Source organism: Lissotriton helveticus, chromosome 6 (assembly GCF_964261635.1).
Source record: "Lissotriton helveticus chromosome 6, aLisHel1.1, whole genome shotgun sequence".
NCBI lineage: Eukaryota > Metazoa > Chordata > Amphibia > Caudata > Salamandridae > Lissotriton > Lissotriton helveticus.
The window spans coordinates 369,643,780-369,658,216 of record NC_136067.1 but is presented as its reverse complement, the minus strand read 5'-3'; the positions used below and the strand labels follow the sequence as shown (position 1 = coordinate 369,658,216).

General features: G+C 48.8%; 1 protein-coding gene across 1 annotated transcript in view; it reads right to left on the bottom strand.

Annotated features, from left to right (window-relative positions):
* NOL10 (nucleolar protein 10) overlaps positions 1-14,437 on the bottom strand; it is a 1,044,486-nt gene that overhangs the window by 205,459 nt on the left and 824,590 nt on the right. The gene's annotated exons all lie outside the window — the stretch shown is intronic.

Sequence of the window (14,437 nt, the reverse complement as noted above, 5' to 3'; positions counted from 1 at the left end):
CACCTATAGTGGCCAAAAACGATTCAGAAAAGGGGGTGGTGATGAACAGAGTGTCTGAATTAAGCAGACCACTCTTACCCAGTCCAAAGATCAGGGCTTGATCCATCACCGTTATTTATCTCACTGCCCCATCCCAGCTCAGAACCTGGCTATATGCAAATTAGTCTGTCCCTGGCCCAGTGCATCATGGGAACAGGGCAGACCAAACTACCAAGCCAATTCTTCACCAGAAAGGAAACAAGCTACCGGGGACCGGTTTCTGGCATTTCAGCCTCTTCGGCCCGGCTTGCTTGAATCCTGATGGAGCAGTGAGAAAGGGACTCATGTCTGAGTATACCCTGCCACACCTATAGTGGCCAAAAACGATTCAGAAAAGGGGTGGTGATGAACAGAGTGTCTGAATTAAGCAGACCACTCTTACCCAGTCCAAAGATCAGGGCTTGATCCATCACCGTTATTTATCTCACTGCCCCATCCCAGCTCAGAACCTGGCTATATGCAAATTAGTCTGTCCCTTGCCCAGTGCATCATGGGAACAGGGCAGACCAAACTACCAAGCCAATTCTTCACCAGAAAGGAAACAAGCTACCGGGGACCGGTTTCTGGCATTTCAGCCTCTTCGCCCCGGCTTGCTTGAATCCTGATGGAGCAGTGAGAAAGGGACTCATGTCTGAGTATACCCTGCCACACCTATAGTGGCCAAAAACGATTCAGAAAAGGGGGTGGTGATGAACAGAGTGTCTGAATTAAGCAGACCACTCTTACCCAGTCCAAAGATCAGGGCTTGATCCATCACCGTTATTTATCTCACTGCCCCATCCCAGCTCAGAACCTGGCTATATGCAAATTAGTCTGTCCCTGGCCCAGTGCATCATGGGAACAGGGCAGACCAAACTACCAAGCCAATTCTTCACCAGAAAGGAAACAAGCTACCGGGGACCGGTTTCTGGCATTTCAGCCTCTTCGGCCCGGCTTGCTTGAATCCTGATGGAGCAGTGAGAAAGGGACTCATGTCTGAGTATACCCTGCCACACCTATAGTGGCCAAAAACGATTCAGAAAAGGGGGTGGTGATGAACAGAGTGTCTGAATTAAGCAGACCACTCTTACCCAGTCCAAAGATCAGGGCTTGATCCATCACCGTTATTTATCTCATAAGCTTGTTTCCTTCCCAGTGTAAGAATTGGCTTTTGTAGTCTGGTCTGCCCTGTTCCCATGATGCACTGGGCCAGGGACAGACTAATTTGCATACAGCCAGGTTCTGAAACTGGGATGGTGCAATGAGCTAAAAAACGGTGTTGGATTTAGCCCTGATCTCTTGACTGGGTGAGAGTATTCTGCTTAATTCAGAGACTCTGTCCATCACCACCCCTTGTTGTAAATATCTCCTAAACATGGACTGAACAAAGTGAAAAGCTGCATCTCTTAAGTATGTGTGAATTGCTCACAAAGTGTGAGCCTTTGTTTCCCCTCCGCTTCATTTGCATCATGTGTGAGGCTCCTGACTGCTCCCAGCCAAGAGACTAGAACAAAAGGAGGCCTGACGACCCCTCAAATTCGGCCTTTGTTATTCGCCCAGCAGGACTCTTAAATAAGAGAGCCTCGTCCCCACCTGCAAGTTGTTGCTTGTTGTAGATCGAAAGCAGACAACGTGCAGGCGCTGGTGAAAGTGTCCCGGTGTTTGGAAATTACACCGGGACGAGTTTAGCACATTCTTCAGTGGGACCCAAATTCTTGGCAGAGTTGACGGCGATCACCCTGTGAAAGAAGTGGGGGAACGCCGTCCACCAGCGTGTACCCCCGACTCGTGCCCTGCTTAAGGTGGCAGACCCAAAGTTCACTCTCTGTATAATGGAAATAATATGTCGGCAGTAAGCCAGACCTAAAATGGTATTCTAACACTCAGTCCGAGTTACTTAATAAATAACAATGGAGAGAGTGATAAATGTTGAAGAATGCTGAAAAGAACAATTTTTGTTGCAGATTTGACAGGGTGTGAAAAGAGACTAACATTAGTAAACTACAAATGATCAAACCCAAACACGAATAGAACCCCTGGATTCCAACCAGATGGAAGATGTACTAAAGAACAAGTAATTTACTTTCAGTAATGCAGTTTTCTGGTACTATATAACCGATGATTCCTCACCTCAGAGAACAACCAAAGTACCAGACTGGATCCAGAAACTTTCTAAGCAATGTTCTGCATGGTGACATTCATTTCTTGCTTGACCATTTTCGCACCCTCAGGCGTGGCCTCAGATGTGGAGTGAAATAATTGTTGCTACCAGTGTATCGATTCCTAACTTAGGACGTTAATTAAAACAAACTCCACCAGAGTCCTCAGCACCATTTGTCCAGGACAAAAGTGGGATAGGGTGGTTGCACGGACAGTGACTGAAACTTACTCATGCTATGAGCTGAAGTAATCGTGATGAACAAGACATTCTTTAAAGCCAGCAGGTGCAGCGAGCAGCTATGCATCAATCAATCAGGGAATTTTAAGCGTGCTGCTCACCCGTGAGGGTCTCAAGGTGGTAGAGGGGTAGGGGGCGGGGCAGCTTCGGTTAGTTGAAGAGCCAGGTCTTGAGGGTCTTCCTGAAGATGTGCATGGTGGGGGCGCGTTTGATATCGATCAGGAGCTTATTCCAGGTCTTGGCCGCGATATAGGAGAAGGTTCTTCCACCTGTTCTTGCTCTGTGGATGCGCAGGGGTTCGGCGAGGGTAAGGTCGGCAGATCGGAGGTTTCTCTTGGGTACGTGGAAGGAGATTCTTTCGTTGGATATTGGGGTCCAGTGTTGTGGAGACATTTGTAGGCATGGGTATCTTGAAAGTTACTCTCTTCTCGGAGCCAGTGGAGGTTTTGCAGGTGTAGGGTGATGTGTACGTGTCGAGGGATGCAGAGGAGGAGTCTGGCTGCGGTGTTCTGTATGGTCTGGAGTTTAAAGAGCAGAGAGACTTGTTGATCCCTGCGTATAGGGTGTTACCGTAGTCCAGTATGCTGGTTATGAGTGCATGGGTGACGGTCTTCCTTGATTCGGGGGCGGGGGGGGGGGATCCTTACAGAGGATGCAGAGGGTGATGAAACAGGTGGAGGCAACGGCGTTGACCTGTCGGGTCATGGAGAGGGAGGAGTCTAGTACGATGCTGACGTTCCTGGCGTGGTCCTTGGGGGGCTGCTGAGGGCGTGAGCCACCAGGTGTTGTCCCATGCAGAGGGGGAGGGTCCGAGGACGAGGACCTCTGTCCTCTCTGAGTTGAGCTTCAGGCAGCTGCTGCTCATCCAGGATGCAACGTCCTCCATTCTTTCCTGGAAGTCGAGTCTGGTGTTGGTGGGGTCCTTGGTGAGGGAGAGGGTGATCTGGGTATCGTCGGCATAGGATACTATGCTGAGTTTGTGATGTCTGACGTAGGTGGCGAGGGAGGCCATTTAGATGTTGAAGAGCGTGGGGCTGAGCGACAATCCTTGGAGTACTCAGCAGTTGATCTCTGGGTGTTCGGGGTGGAAGGCTGATTCTTTGGGCTCTGCTGGTTCTGGTTCTGCTGGTGAGGGAGGAGTGGAGCCCGTCGAGGGCAGTTCACTATATGCGGGCGTCGTGAAGTCTGGCGGCGAGTGTGTGGTGGAAGATGGTGTCGAAGGCTGCTGAGTGTCGAGTAGGATCAGGGCCGCAGTTTGTCCTTGTTGAGGAGGGTGCGGATGTCGTCTGTAGCGGCGAGTAGAGCGGTCTCAGTGCTGTGGTTGCTGCAGAATCCAGATTGGGAGGGAGCGAGGATGGAGTTCTCTATGATGAATTTCGTTAGTTGAATGTTGACGGTCTTCTCTGTGACTTTGGCCGCGAAAGGGACGAGGGAGATGAGTCGGTAATTGTTGAGGTCCGTAGGATTGGAAGTCGAGTCTGGTGTTGGTGGGGTCCTTGGAGAGGGTGATCTGGGTATCGTCGGCGTAGGATACTATGCTGAGTTTGTGATGTCTGAGGGAGATGGGTCAGTAGTTGTTGAGGTCCGTAGGATCCGTTGAGGGCTTCTTGAGTAGAGGCCTGACTTCTGCGCATTTCCAGTCGTCGGGAAAGTGCCGGTTTCGAAGGTGGCATTGATGGTGCGTTGTAGTTTTGGTGCAATAGTGGCTGCGGATCTGTGGAAGATGTGCGGGGGTCTGTGGGGGCTCCTGAGTGAATGTCTTTCATGGTCGACGCTGTGTCTTCGGTTGTGGCTGGAGTCCAGGAGGAGATGGTAGGCTGGCTGGTGTTGCTGGAGGAGGGAGTGGGTTCGGAGTCAGGTGTCTGGTCATTGAAGTTGTCCTAGAGCCCCTTGATTTTCAGATAGAAGTAAGAGCCAAGCTTGTTGCAGAGGTCCTGGGAGTGGGTGATGTCTGTGGGGTCTCTGTGGGGTCACTGGGGGGGTGGGGGGGGGGGTTTGGTAAATTCCTGGATGATGCTGAAGAGTTCCCTTGGTTGCTGGAGTTAGCGAGGATCTTGTGCTGGATGAAAGTCCTTTTGGTGGATCTGATGCGTTGGTGGTATTCTGTCATGGTGTTCTTGTAGGTGGTGTGGTCTTCCAAGGATTTGCTGTTTCTCCAATTCTTCTCAAGACGTCTGCAGGTGCTTCTGGATTCTTGGAAGTCGGCGGTGAACCAGGTGGTCTTTCTGGGGCGCTACCTGTCGGGGTTACGTAGGGGTGCGAGCTTGTTTGCGCACTTAGTGATCCATCTGTGAAGTTCTTTGGCTGCGCGGTTGACGTCCGTCGAGGTGGAGGGGGTGTTGCGGTTGAGGGCGGAGTTGAGATGCTCCTCCGTGACCTTGCTCCAGTTCCTACGCGGAGGGTGGGGTGCAGGTTTGGGGGGCGGTGGGTTTGTAGATGTGGAAGAGTACACAGTGGTGGTCCGTCCAAGGGGGTTGTGTGGTGTGGCTGAAGTGTATGTTACCTCCTGCGAAGATGGGATCAAGGGTGTGTCCTGCCTTGTGGGTGGGGGTGTTGACGAGTTGCCTCAGTTGGAGGTTGGAGAGGTTGTCCAGGAGGGTGGCGGAATTGGGGCCGCTGTGGAAGTTGAGATCTCCAATGGGTATGTAGTCCATGGAGGCGATAGCGTGGGGCGCGATGAGGTCGGCGATGGTAGTGGTGAACGTGGTTCGAGGTCCGGGAGTTCTGTAAGCGAGGGGGCCTCATAGGGTCGTTCTGGGGCTGGTCTAGATCGGGAAATGTAAGTGTTCGGTGGTAGGTCGGTTGTCTCTCGAGCTGGAGGTGGTGAGTCGGAGGGAGCTTTCGTGTGCAATGGCAAGACCTCCGTTTGGGCGGTTGTGGTGGTCCTTCCTCTGGATCTTGTATCCCTTGGGAATGGCAGTGGTGATGTCGGTGGCGGAGGTTGAGTTGGTCCAAATTTCTGTGAAGAAGGCAACAGCTGGCAAAGGGGTGTCAAGGAGGTCCCAGATCTCTACAGCGTATCTCTGCAGGAAGCGCATGTTGAGAGGGATGCACCCTAGGGCTTCGGGGGTGCTGGCGTCCGACGTGGTGGTGGCGGCGGATTGAAAAGCCTATATATGAGAAACTACAAGATCAAATTAAGGTCCAACTGTGGCATCACAACGGTTTGGGAGGAAACATTTGTATCAAACTTTTTATAAACATCCTAATAACTGATTTAAACAAGGATGATTGGTCAGGCAAAAGTAGAAAGGACTGAAGGCCCGACAAATCATCATTTTTTAGTTAGTGCTCACTGCAAGGCCTTGCTGGGGCAAAGACAAAACAAACAAAGGAACAACTTGGCTTATAGAGAATTGGTTTATAGAGAATCAATCTTGTAGATACCACACCAGGCCACACATTTGTTAGGCGCCCAAGTAAATAGACTTAGTGGGAGGGAACCCTGTTGCAAGGATGACATCCACCATCAGATCAAGTGCAGTCAAATACCGCCACTCATGCATAGAGTTGTAAATTGCATGTGTTCTGGTGGAGGACCCCGCCCTGTTGCTGCAACAGAAGATCCTCTTGAAAGGGCATCCTGATACAAGGACAGATGCTCATGCCCAGAAATTCAGGATCCCATACTCTGCATACCCAATCAGTGGCCACTAGGATAATTTGGGTCTGGTCATTCCTGATCTTTTTCAAAACTCAGGGAAGGAGGGGAAGAGGTGGGAAGGCATACAGCAGTCCCGAGTTCCAATCTACATGGACAGCGTCTTTTAGTGAGACACACCTTGGAAACTCCAATGTGCAAAAATGTTTGAATTGCCTGTTCTCAGTGGCAGCGAAAAGATTGATTCAGGGTACATTCCATTCACAGAAAAGTCCATGCACCACCTCCAGATGTAGTTGTCATTCGTGATCCACTAGGTGTCAATGGCTCCATATTCCGCTCTGGCGTTCAAGGAGCCTGCCAGGTGGTGTGTCACAAGAAAAATTCCTTGACGTTCCAGCCACACGCAGAGACACAAAGCCTCCTTGCAAAGCGTCCTTGACCGCCAAAGCGCCCTACTTATTGTAGTACCGCAAGGCAGTGGCGATGTCTGTAAGCACCTGCACCAGCTTCCCTATGAAGTATGGCAGGAAGGCTTTCAACACCATGTGGTGACTCTCAGCTCCAGAACGACTGATATAGAGCAGGGCCTCCAACAGTGACCAGACACATCTGATCTCTGCCTCCTCCAGATGGCCTCCCCAACCCAGAAGCTGTGCATCAGTCACTACTGTGAGCTCTGGGTGGGATAAGGAGATGGGTCTGCTGCTGACCCAATTGCAGTCCACAACCATCACTGCAGTTCTCTTGCAGTCTCCTTTGAAATCCAGACCAGATCGGATAGATCCCAGTGATACTGTGAATTCAAATCCCACTGCAGAACCGGCATATGCCATCTGGCGTGCTTGACTAGCAGGATGCAGGAGGCCATCAGTCTCGGCAGTATCAGAGTCACCCTCACTGAGATTCAGGACAGAGACTGAAACATCAAGATAATAGCTGAATGTTTCTGAATCTCTACTCTGAGGGATAGACATGAAACTGCACCGTGTTTAGAGGGCTCAGAAGAAATGGAGGTCTGTGAAGAACTATGACTTCTGCACATTGGTAGTGAATCTCATGATGTTAAGAGGTTTGCCATAGTCTGGAGACGAGTGTCAGCAGTCTGGAGCAAGCCGGCTTTCAGCAGCCAGTTGTCAAGGTAGGGGAAGACTGGGACCCCGACCTCTGACAATGTTCTGCAACCATCACTTTCGTGGACACCCCGAGGTGTGCTGATGAGACCAAAGGGGAGCAGGGTGAACTGAAAATGCTCCTTGCCCACATTGAACTTCAGGTAGCACTTGTGGGCCTTCAGCACAGGGATGTGAAAATAAGCCTCCTGCAGGTCCAATGCCACCATCCAAGTTTCCAGAGTAGAGGGCTAACAAGATCTGGGCAAAAGTGAGCAACTTGAATTTGTTCTTTCACAATTCGGTGTATTGGATGGGGTGGATTGGATTGGGGTGGGGTGGGGTGGGGTGAGGTGGACTAGATTTGAGTAGACTGGAGTGGAGCAGACTGAATTGCATTGGACTGGGGCAGATTATTTTGGCCAGGAGTGCGGCAGATTATTTTGGCCAGGAGTGGGGAGGATTATTTTGGCCAGAAGTGGATTGGAGTGCGGCAGATTGTTTTGGGTTGGAGTGGGGTGGATTGTTTTGAATTGGAGCAGATTGTTTTGGACTAGAGTGGGGAAGATTTTGGACTGGAGTGGGGAATATTGTTTTGGATTGGAATGGGGCAGATTGTTTTGGACTGGAGTGGGGCAGACTGGCTGACTAGAGTGGGGCAGATTGTGTTGGATTGGAGTGGGGTACATTGTGGTGGATTGGGGAGGGAGTGGATTGGATTGAGGTGAGGTGGACTGGAGTGGAGTGGTGTAGATTGGATTGGGCTTGATTGGGGTGAGGTTGATTAGATTGGTGTGAGGTGTAGTGGATTAGAGGGGGGTGAACTGGGATGGAGTCTGTAGAGTGGTGTGAGGTGGATTGGAGTGGGTGCATTGGAGTTGGGCAGATTGTTTTGGACTGGAGTGGGGCAGATTGCAGTGGGCAGATTGTTTTGGATTGGAGTGGGGATGACTGGAGTGGGATGGACTGGAGTCTATTGTTTTGGATTGGAATGGGGCAGAACTGGGATGGAGTCTGTAGAGTGGTGTGAGGTGGATTGGTGTGAGGTGGATTGGAGTGGGGTGGACTGGAGTGGGGCAGATTATTTTGGAATGGAGTGGGGCAGACTGGAGTGGGATGTACTGGGTGGGCAGATTGTTTTGGATTGGAGTGGAGCAGACTGTTTTGGATTGAAGTGGGGCAGACTGTTTTGGATTGGAGTGGGGCAGATTGCTTTGGACTGGAGTGGGGCAGATTGCTTTGGACTGGAGTGGGGCAGATTTTTTTGGATTGGAATGGAGCAGATTGTGTTAGACTGGAGTGGAACAGACTGGAGAGGGGCTGATTGGAGAGGGGCGGATTAGAGTGAGGCTGATTAGAGTGGGGCTTATTAGAGTGGGGGTGAATGTTTAGGATCGGAGTCGGATGAATTGTGACGGATTGGATTGTGGTGGATGGGGAAGGGAGTGGGTGGACTGGATTGAGTTCAGGTGGGCTGGAGTGGGGTAGATTGGATTTGGCTCGATTGGGGTGGGTAAATTGGTGCGAGGTACAGTAGATTTGAGGGGGGTGAATTGGATTGGAGTGGATGGATTGGAGTGGATGGATTGGGGTGAGGTGGACTGGATTGGAGTGGGGTAGATTGGAGTTGGGCACATTGTTTTGGATTAGAGTGGGGCAGACTTGAGTGGGATGAACTAGAGTGAGCCTATTGTTTTGGATTGGAGTGGGGCGGACTAGATTGGGCAGATTGTTTTGGATTGTAGTGGGGTGGATTGTTTTGATTTGAGTGGGGCAGATTAGAGTGGGGCAGATTGTTTTGGAATGTGGCGATTAGAGTGGGGCAGATTGTGATGGATTGGAGTGGGGCGGATTGGAGAGGGGCAGATTGTTTTGTAATAGAGTGGGCCAGATTGTTTAGGATTGAAGTGGGGCGGATTGGAGTGGGCAGATTTTTTTGGATTGGAATGGGCAGGCTGGAGTGTAGAAGATTGTTTTGGATTGGAGTGGTGCAGATTGAAGTGTACTGAATGATTATGTGTTAAAGCATAATTTCAGAAATTACACGTAAGAAAGAGAGAATGTCGCTTTGCAATATCTTGAACAAGATAATCCTCATCTTTTGATAACAGCGTCCATGAGCAAAAACAAAATAAAATATGAGCGCAAAGTGAGAAAAGAAGGCTTGGCAAAATAAAAGAAAGTTAACTAAGGAACATAAATCTTTGTAATTATATTTGTCCTGCTAGGGATATTTTTGCCAGTCACACACTTTTTGTTTGCATGACACTAAAAGTTTAAAAGAACAAAACAGTACCACAATCACAAAGGGAGCAGGGGACATGCACTGATTAAGTTCAATTAATCAGTGCTTGGTCTCTGCTCCACAGAGAGGAACAGAAATTATATTAAGCCTGCAGTGATGAATTATGAGGCTGCAAAGAAGAATGCCAAGCAAGCCAACAAATGGTTAAGCAACGGGCGAGCTCCAAGCCCTTTTTTAAAATTAACAACTGTAGCCAGAGGGGGCTGCCCTCCCGACGATTTTACAGGTGGTAGGTTTGTGGGGAGGATGGAGTGATTCGATGGACTTGATATGCACTTTCAAGACTTCTTATTGTGAATTAGTGGCAGCATCAGCGCAAACGGGGGTTGTTAGTTTATTTACAAAAGTCTAAGATGTTATTGCTGATTTATTGATGTCTGCAGCAGACTCCGGATTCCAGAGCTATGCAATATATGTGACCTATGACAAATAAAATCTGTTTAAAAAAAAAATTAACAACTGTGTCTTACTAGCACATGCTCAACCCTAAAAATGGTCTTCTCCTCCACACGCATGGCTCTTTGTTCTGTTAACACCAGCTGTCTATTGAGTTGCAACTCTCATGGTTTATGATACTCAGTGGCCCAGGTTTTACCCATGGTCACAGAGAAAGCCTTTGCTATCTTTTCACAGGCTATGCAGGACAACCATGATTCGGGCAAGTTCACAATATGCTACGGGTTGGATTCAGCCGACTCACTTGGGAGAATATTGGCACTAGTGCAGCCCTATGCAGGCACTCATAGATGCGATCCACTGGATTTTCGCGATTGTTCAGGCAAGTTTGTTAAATATGCCCCAAGCCTCTTTAGCATGTTCTTGCCGTCACACAGCCACCCTTACAGAAAGAGGATCAGACATTTTCTGTCAGGGTGGCAGGCGATAACTGCAGACAAGTGGGTACTGCAAATTGTTCAGCGGGGTTACTCCCTACCATTCTTCAAGTCCCTGCCGAATCCTCCACTATCCCAAAACAGCAGCCACACTGTTGCACAATATGGAAAAAACACATTGCCAAAGCCAATACCTCTTGTATAGGCGAGATATTTTGGCTTTGCCAATGCTTAATCCAATTGTCTCTATTCTATTTAAATCCCTGTCAGTGGGAGTAGTTGGGAACGAATTTGAGTGTATTTTAGCACCCAAGGTCTGCATCACTAGGCTCTCTGGAGTAGGGTGTTGGGTGAGGAAATCTGGATCACCTGGAGTTGGGAAATAGCGACTGGCAACAAGCCGATTGACAGCCTGGACAGGGTTTTGACCCAGGTTCCCAAAAGCATGTCAGTAAGAGCCTCAGCAAGAGCTCAGAATTAGTTTGGCCCAGGTGAAGCATTTGCGTCAAAACACTGGTCTTCACGATCTAAATAGGAAGTTGAAGATCCAAGACCTTAGCCACCATCAACACAAGCATGGTGAAGGAAGCACTTTCTTCCATGGCAGGTCTCGGAGGCAAAACCAATCCGGTGTCTGGGGAGGTATCCAGACCACAGGTAGGTATCCTGGGTACTCATAACAGTTATCCTCCTGATAGGGTTAGGGAAGTGTGTTCCCAACCTCATAGCCACCGTTGTACAAGTGTGTGCAAATCAATTTGCGTAGGACATAAGCCCTACTCGACGGCAAGGACATGGTATTAGAGTCAGAAGCTTGGATAAACAGCTGTGGCGCAGTCAAACCTGTGCGTGGTCTCAGTCGAGGTGTGGGGGCATTACCTTTGCATCAGACAGCACTATGGGTTGGCCATTAACATCCGGAGTCGATGAAGCCACATTGGCGGCTCATAGTCTGGCATGGGTTGCGGCACCGGAGAGGGACCTGGCACTGAGGGCGGTCCTGATCCTGAAATGAACCAAGAGGGCCCAGCTACTTACTCAGGGGTACTGATGCATATTTTCTGGATCTAGTCTGAAGCCTGGGGAAATATTCAAATGATGAGGGATCTGCGGTTAGAAGTCTATATCAGATATCTGCTTCCTACAGTCACCACAGAGTTTGAATCCTATTGTTTTAGGAGAGAACATTGTTCCCCAGCACATTGGATTAAGTTTGGAAGTCGTCGGAATGCCTAAACAATTTACATCAGCGTGTAGGGATGGCATTTATATTTGGCTCTGTTTCATCCTTCCAGGTAGGAACAGAGCCAAGGAGGAGCCAATGTCGAGCTGCAGGGGCATAGCTGTAGAAACGTTTCTGTAACCATTCTGGTACCTGGGGAGTTTTTTAAGATGAGGAAACTGTGGTTAGAAGTATCCATCAGAAATACATAGCCCTACATAGCTCTCAGTCTGGCTTTAGGTCGGGCTACTCTACGGAGACAGCTCTCCTCAGAGCGACCGAAACATTACGGGAAGGAGCCGATGAGGGTAAGACCATGGCACTTATTATGCTAGACCTCAGTGCCGCTTTTGACACTGTAGCACATTCCATCTTGCTACAGTGTCTAAATAAAGCGGGAGTCACCAAGGAGGCACTGGGGTGGCTGAAAGCCTTCTTAACCAACAGACGCTTTCAGGTTCAGAGAGGCAACTTTCTCTCGGATAGCATTGCCTTAGAACAGGGGGTACCTCAGGGCTCTGCCCTGAGTCCCACCCTGTTCAACTTGTATATGGCTCCACTGGCAGATGTGGTCCAATCGTATGGCGTAGAGCTAGTCTCTTACGCCGACGATACTCAACTGCTGATCTCCCTGTCCCAGGCCCCCTCTGTGGCGGCTGAAAACTTTAAAACCTGCATGAGTGATCTCGCAGATTGGATGTCCAAACACTGCCTCAAACTCAACGGCTCTAAAACGGAGGTTTTAGTAATAGGAGGTAAGGACACTAGCTGGACCAAAGACTGGTGGCCACCCTGCCTGGGACCCCTTCCCACTCCTGGTAGGGAAGCAAAGAACTTAGGTGTCTGGGTGGATACGAAGCTTTCGTTTGACAGCCATGTACATAAAGTGGTAGGGAAATGTTTTGGGGTTATGAAAACCCTCAACCGTACCCTTGACCTCCTTCCCCTGGAGTCTCGGCGCACCATGATTCAGGCCCTAGTAACCTCTCGAATGGACTATGGCAACGTGCTCCTTCTAGGTACCTCGGAAAAAAACATCAGGAGGCTGCAGGTGCTACAAAACTCAGCAGCACGACTAGTGCTGAGATTTCCTAGAAGAGTGCCCTCTAAACCTACCTTAGCTACCCTTCATTGGTTGCCTATTAGGAAGAGAATCCTATTTAAAGCACTTCTCTGGTGCTATAGGATTATCTCTGATAAAGCACCGTCCTACTTGGCTGACCTCGCCGTTCCCTATGGGTTTAACAGATCCCTTCGTTCCATGGGAATGGGCTTGCTCAAGATCCCTATTATAAAAAAAGCGAGAATGGGAGGTCGATCATTCCGCTCGTTGGCAGCCAACAAATGGAACTCCCTCCCCTCCAACATTAGGCTAGCGAATAATGAGCTCACTTTTAGAAAACTACTAAAAACCCATTTATTCACCCTGTAGTTCTCTTCCTCAGACACCCTGATTCTTCTCCACAGCGCGGGGATACGCCTGGTGGCGTCACCATGCGCTTTATAAGCCCCTTTAATAATAATATTTTGTGCCTAAATCATCACAAACGTGGGCAATGTTCTTTTTTTCACTGTACTGGCCACCTAGACACAAAGCTCTTGGTAGAACAACTGACTACATTTTGACACGGTATGTTTCTTCCTCACCACACATTTTTCAGTAGGGTTTGGAAGTGCGAGCAAACCTCTATGCAGGGTCGCTGCTCTGTATGCACAATCTGAACTAGTGGGTCTGGATGGGGAGTAGCAGCTGAAGACTTGAGACTATCCCACCTATATTTGACATTTAAGGCCTTCCACTTTCTCTTGGAATTACACTTGCCAAGGGGGGAAGGTAGCAGCCTCCTTAAAAAATCGCAATACCACCCCATCACCACCCATCAACCTGGTGCACTGAACACTAACCCTGTACAGAGAGCTCTGTCCCTTTCCTTACAAGGTATAGCCTCACTGCCTCCTCGCCGACTCAATTACAGCAACACACTACGGAATTTGCAAGCTGAGTTCGTCCATTTCCTGTCTTAGCCACATTCAGAGAGCGCCTCTAATGAGATGAAAGTCTTTATCCACCCAAACGCAGGACTCACAGTAAATCAATAAAAATCCTTAAAGGTACAATGATACAAATTCACACTCGACACCAGGGCCTGAAAAATCAGTGCAGCGCACACCCAGCTGTGGCAGTGCTGACAAACCCAGCAAAATATTCTCATGTTGGTGGGTTAACCACTTCTGTAAACTCCCCTCATCTTTTTCTACATATTATCAGGTGTCTGAAATACGGTGGAGACTGTGGTGAACTTGCAGCTCATATAAATATTCCCCTGGCACAGCAGTCATCTAACCATCATTATATTAACAAATCACTTCCTAAAGGCACATTTTCAATTATTCAAAGCAAAGAACCTTTCTAAAAACAAAATGGGGAAGGAGAGGCTGCTCTTGGGCGTGTTCTGGCAAGCTTCTATCGTGCAGGCAGTGAGCAGGTCATTCAAGTTCAAGAAATCTAAAATGGTCTATGGCTTAAATCACCTCGCAGTTACAGAAACCAAGAAAGTGTGCAATCAATGGGTGCAACACACCTGTCCAGCTAAAGCACACAATCCAAACTCAACTCGAAAACCTAATGAGTCAACTTATGCCAGCAGTAAACTTTCCCTTTGCTATATGTAATTAATAGCTACTAAATAAAGTATCCCTCATAGGAGAAGCACAGACTAAGGCTAATTTGTTCTGTTGCTTGAATAACTTTTTAAGAACCTACAAATTGAACACATTCGTTTTGAAAACCAAATAATAATTGTAAGACTTTATTAAGGTAAAATGTTTTATGACTTTGCGCAGTTGTCAGTGTCTGCACTATTCAGCGGAAGATTGCGGAAAGGACCAGGATTTTGCACACACCTTCTACTTGCAATGCCCACTTATCAGTATACTGCACCGTCAGT